This window comes from Pristiophorus japonicus, chromosome 9, assembly GCF_044704955.1.
Source record: "Pristiophorus japonicus isolate sPriJap1 chromosome 9, sPriJap1.hap1, whole genome shotgun sequence".
Classification (NCBI taxonomy): domain Eukaryota; kingdom Metazoa; phylum Chordata; class Chondrichthyes; family Pristiophoridae; genus Pristiophorus; species Pristiophorus japonicus.
In genome coordinates, this window is record NC_091985.1 from 116,397,375 (window position 1) to 116,403,510 (window position 6,136).

General features: G+C 44.3%; 1 non-coding gene across 1 annotated transcript; it reads left to right on the forward strand.

Moving 5' to 3' along the window:
* Positions 1-3,827: 3,827 nt before the first annotated feature.
* Positions 3,828-3,919, forward strand: trnay-gua (transfer RNA tyrosine (anticodon GUA)). Its single transcript is given in 2 exon segments — positions 3,828-3,864; positions 3,884-3,919. It is a non-coding gene; the product is annotated as a tRNA-Tyr (tRNA).
* The last annotated feature ends 2,217 nt before the right edge of the window (positions 3,920-6,136 follow it).

Here is a 6,136-nt window from a genome sequence, read left to right on the forward strand (position 1 = left end):
TAAAAAAGAATGTTCACAAAAAAAAAATAAAGTTAAAAAACATTCCCAAGACACTTTTAAAGCTAATCACCGTTTTACAATTTAAAAAAAAGAACCTTTAACTTATCTTTGTTTGCAGAGTACTCACCTACTACCCTGTTTAAGCAGCTTTTACAGGGCAGTTCCCTCGGCGATCTGGACTGGTTCTGTTGAGGCCAAACTTATGCCCTGGCGATTTTCTCGGCGGTGCACATCAGCGGTTTGGTCCCGGCGGGCGTTTTGAGATTGGGGCGATGCCATTAAAACACTAAGGGGGAAACTTTCACCGGGCGGATTCTCTAGCACGCGAATTCTCTAGCAAAAACAGTTGTACCGCTGAGAAAATCGACGGAAACCCACCGAAAATGAAGGTGAAAGTTTAGCCCATAGAAGAAAGATGGAATGAGCATTGGAAGGTTTAGGAGAGCAATAGACAAAGCACTAGGGAATTTAGGAGCGAGTTGGATTTAGGAAAGAGGCAGGAGGAGCAGTAGAGGGTATATGAGAGGGAGGAGCTGAGATGTAGTGGGTTTAGGAGAGAGACGGATTGGCAAGATCCTATAAACAGCAATGAGATAATGTCTGGATTATCTGTTTTTGGTGGTGTTGGTTGAGGGTTGAGTGTTGACCAAGACACCAGGGAACTCCATGTTCTTTCTTACACTACAACCATGACTACACTCCAAAAGTACTTCATTGGCTGTAAAGCGCTTTAAGACGTCCAGTGGTCTTTCATCGTCCAATAGTGTCATGAGATCTTTTACATCACCTAACCAGGCAGACAGAGTCTCGATTTAATATCACGTTTAAAAGACAGCGCCTCCGACAGTTCAGCTCTCCTTCAGTATTGCGCTTGAGTGTTAACCTGGATCATGTGCTCAAATCCTGGTGTAGAGCTGAACTCCCAACATTCTGTTTTTAGCAGATCTTTCCAGCCGCTGGTCGAATCCAGAGCTTCGGGATAGTTTGTGTACTCGATGTGGAATCATGCTTTGTTGCACTTGGCTGTGAGACCAAATTAATTCAACCACTGATGAAAGTAGGGCACCTTCTCCGTTCACGTGACAAAGAGAAGACTTGAGACAGACACAATGGAGCAGAGGATTGACCAAGAGACAAGGCCCAGTGCAGAGTAAGTGTGGTGATGGGGGCCAGAGAAGGTTTAACCAATCAATGGCAGGTTTGAGTCATAGGTTGTGTAATGGCCCTAGTTATATCTTTGGTCACTGAGATTATGAAAATGAACAGGCCAGGTAAATATCAATTACATTCCATTTTAGGTAACTGGCAAAAAAGTCAGAGGGGAGATGAGGAGCAATCTTTTACAAAGCAAGTTGTTATGATCTGGAATGCACTACCTGAAAGGCTGGTGGAAGCAGATTCAATAGCAATTTTCAAAAAGGGAATTGGATAAATACTTGAAAAGGAAAAATTAACAGGAGTATGGGGAAAGAGCAGAAGAGTGGGACTAATTGGACAGCTCTTTCAAAGAGCCGGCACAGCCATGATGGGCTGAATGGCCTCGTTTTGTGCTATAAGATTTTGTGCTCAAAGGTAGTAATCTCAGGATTGCTACCAGTGCCACGTGCTAGTCAGAGTAGGAATTGCAGGATAGCTCAGATGAATACGTGGCTTGAGGAATGGTGCAAGGGGGAGGGATTCAAATTCGTGGGACATTGGAAGCGGTTCCGGGGGAGGAGGGAACAATACAAACCAGACAGTCTGCACCTGGGCAGGACCAGAACCGATGTCCAAGGCGGAGTGTTTGCAAGTGTTGTTGGGGAGGGATTAAACTAAAATGGCAGGGGGATGGGAATCTATGCAGGGAGACAGAGGGAAGTAGAATGGGGGCAGAAGCAAAAGGTAGGAAAAAGAAAAGCAAGAGTGGAGGGCAGAGAAATCAAGGGCAAAAATCAAAAAGGGCCACATTACAACATAATTCTAAAAGGACAAAGAGTGTTAAAAAAACAAGCCTGAAGGCTCAGAGTCTCAATGCGAGGAGCATTCGTAATAAGGTGGATGAATTGACTGCGCAGAAGCTGTTAACGGATATGATGTAATTGGGATTACGGAGACACGGCTCCAAGGTAACCAAGGCTGGGAACTCAACATCCAGGGGTATTCAATATTCAGGAAGGACAGACAGGAAGGAAAAGGAGGTGGGGTAGCGTTACTGGTTAAAGAGAAGATTAACGGAATAGTAAGGAAGGACATTAGCGTGGATGATGTGGAATCTATATGGGCAGAGCTGCGAAACACTAAAGGGCAGAAAATGTTAGTGGGAGTTGTGTACAGACCACCAAACAGTAGTAGGGAGGTTGGGGATGGCATCAAACAGGAAATTAGGGATGCGTGCAATGAGGGTACAACAGTATCATGGGTGACTTTAATCTACATATAGATTGGGCTAACCAAACTGGTAGCAATACTGTGGAGGAGGATTTCCTGGAGTGTATAAGGAACAGTTTTCTAGACCTATATGTCGAGAAACCAACTAGAGAGCAGGCCATCCTAGACTGGGTCTTGAGTAAGGATTAATTAGCAATCTGGTTGTGCGGGGCCCTTTGGGGAAGATTGACCATAATATGGTAGAATTATTCATTAAGATAGAGAATGACACAGTTAATTCAGAGACTAGGATCCTGAACTTAAAGAAAGGAAACTTCAACGGTATGAGACGTGAATTGGCTAGGGTAGACTGGAGAATGATACTTAAAGGGTTGACGGTGGATAGGCAATGGCAGACATTTAAATATCACATGGATGAACTACAACAATTGTACATCCCTGTGTGGCATAAGAATAAAAAAGGGAGGGTGGCTCAACCGTGACTAATAAGGGAAATTAGGGAAAGTGTTAAGTCCAAGGAAAAGGCATATAAATTGGCCAGAAAAAGCAGCAAACCTGAGGACTGGGAGAAATTTAGAATTCAGCAGAGGAGACTAAGGGCTTAATTAGGATGGGGAAAATAGAGTATGAGAGTAAGCTTGCAGGAAACATAAAAGCTGACTGCAAAAGTTTCTATACATATGTGAAGAGAAAAAGATTAGTGAAGACTAATGTAGGTCCCTTGCAGTCAGAATCAGGTGAATTCATAATGGGGAACAAGGAAATGGCAGACCAATTGAACAAATGCTTTGGTTCTGTCTTCACTAAGGAAGACACGAATAACCCCCCGAAATTACTCGGGGAGAAGGGGGGACTGAGGGAAAGCCTTATTACTCAGGAAATGGTGTTAGGGAAATTGAAGGGACTGAAGGCCGATAAATCCCCAGGGCCTGATAGTCTGCATCCCAGAGTACTTAAGGAAGTGGCCCAAGAAATAGTAGATGCATTGGTGTTAATTTTCCAACATTCCATGGACTCTGGTTCAGTTCCTATGGATTGGAGGGTAGCTAATGTAACCCCACTTTTTAAAAAAGGAGAGAGAAAACAGGGAATTATAGACTGGTTAGCCTGACATCGGTAGTGGGGAAAATGCTGGAATCAATCATTAAAGCAGCACATTTGGAAAGCAGTGACAGGATTGGTCCAAGTCAGCATGGATTTATAAAAGGGAAATCATGCTTGACAAATCTTCTAGAATTTTTTGAGGATGTAACTAGTAGAGTGGATAAGGGAGAACCAATGGGTGTGGTGTATTTGGACTTTCAAAAGGCTTTTGACAAGGTCCCACACAGGAGATTAGTGTGCAAAATTAAGGCACATGGTATTGGGGGTAATGTATTGATGTAGATAGAGAACTGGTTGGCAGACAGGAAGCAAAGAGTGGGAATAAATGGGTCCTTTTCAGAATGGCAGGCAGCTTCCCTTCAATAGCTCAGTTGGTAGAGCAGAGGACTGTAGTGGAATAAGCAGTAAAGTCATCCTTAGGTCGCTGGTTCAATTCTGGCTTGAAGGAGCGGTGTTCTTTTAGGCATCGTTGGTTTAATGGTGTAATGGTGAGCACTCTGGACTTCGAATTCAGCGATCCGAGGTCAAATCTTGATCGTTGGTTCAATGGTGTAATGGTGAGCAGCCTGGACTTTGAATTCAGCGATCCGAGTTCAAATCTTGGTAAAAGTTGAATTTTAGCGGATGACACTAAGTTGGGTGGCAGTGTGAGCTGCGAGGAGGATGCTATGAGGCTGCAGAGTGACTTGGATAGGTTAGGTGAGATGGCAGATGAAGTATAATGTGGATAAATGTGAGGTTATCCACTTCGGTGGTAAAAACAGAGAGACAGACTATTATCTGAATGGTGACAGATTAGGAAAAGAGGAGGTGCAACAAGACCTGGGTGTCATGGTACATCAGTCATTGAAGGTTGGCATGCAGGTACAGCAGGTGGTTAAGAAAGCAAATGGCATGTTGGCCTTCATAGCGAGGGGATTTGAGTACAGGGGCAGGGAGGTATTGCTACAGTTGTACAGGGCCTTGGTGAGGCCACACCTGGAGTATTGTGTACAGTTTTGGTCTCCTAACTTGAGGAAGGACATTCTTGCTATTGAGGGAGTGCAGCAAAGGTTCACCAGACTGATTCCCGGGATGGCGGGACTGACATATCAAGAAAGACTGGATCAACTGGGCTTGTATTCACTGGAGTTCAGAAGAATGAGAGGGGATCTCATAGAAACGTTTAAAATTCTGACGGGTTTAGACAGGTTAGATGCAGGAAGAATGTTCCCAATGTTGGGGAAGTCCAGAACCAGGGGTCACAGTCTAAGGATAAGGGGTAAGCCATTTAGGACTGAGATGAGGAGAAACTTCTTCACCCAGAGAGTGGTGAACCTGTGGAATTCTCTACCACAGAAAGTTGTTGAGGCCAATTCACTAAATATATTCAAAAAGGAGTTAGATGAAGTCCTTACTACTAGGGGGATCAAGGGGTATGGCGAGAAAGCAGGAATGGGGTACTGAGGTTGCATGTTCAGCCATGAACTCATTGAATGGCGGTGCAGGCTCGAAGGGCCGAATGGCCTACTCCTGCACCTATTTTCTTTGTTTCTTTGACTAGTGGGGTGCCGCAGGGTTCAAAGCTGGGACCCCAGCTATTTACAATATACATTCATGATTTAGACAAATAAATTGAATGTAATATCTCCAATTTTGCAGATGACACTAAGTTGGGTGGCAGTGCGAGCTGCGAGGAAGATGCTAGGAGGCTGCAGGGGGACTTGGACAGGTTAGGTGAATGGGCAAATACATGGCAGTTGCAGTATAATGTGGAAAAGTATGAGGTTATCCACTTTGGTGGCAAAAACAGGAAGGCAGATTATTATCTGAATGGTGACAGATTACTAAAAGGGGAGGTGCAACGAGACCTGGGTGACATGGTACATCAGTCATTGAAGGTAGGCATGCAGGTACAGTAGACTGTAAAGAAAGCAAATGGCATGCTGGCCTTCATAGCGAGGGGATTTGAGTATAAGAGCAGGGAGTTCTTACTGCAGTTATACAGGGCCTTGGTGAGACCACACCTTGAGTATTGTGTGCAGTTTTGGTCTCCTAACCTGAGGAAGGAAATTCTTGCTATTGAGGGAGTGCAGCGAAGATACACCACACTGATTCCCGGGATGGCAGAACTGACATATGAAGAAAGACTGGATCGACTAGGCTTATATTCACTGGAATTTAGAAGATTGAGAGAGGATCTCATCGAAACATATAAAATTCTGATGGGATTGGACAGATTAGATGCAGGAAGAATGTTCCCGATGTTGGGGAAGTCCAGAACCAGGGGTCACAGTCTAAGGGTAAGGGGTAAGCCATTTAGGACCGAGGTGAGGAGAAACTTCTTCACTCAGAGAATTGTTAACCTGTGCAATTCTCTACCACAGAAAGTTGTTGAGGCAAGTTCGTTAGATATATTCAAAAGGGAGTTAGATGTAGCCCTTACGGCTAAAGGGGTCAGGGGGTATGGAGAGATAGCAGGAATGGGGTACTGAAGTTGCATGATCAGCCATGATCTTATTGAATGGTGGTGCAGGCTCGAAGGGCCAAATGACCTACTCCTGCACCTATTTTCTATGTTTCTATGTAAGATTCTATTATTCCACACGCACCATAGAGTGAATTTTGCAAGACTGCACTTCCATTGCAGAAACTGGCTGGATGAGATCATGGATTGGAGAAAAAG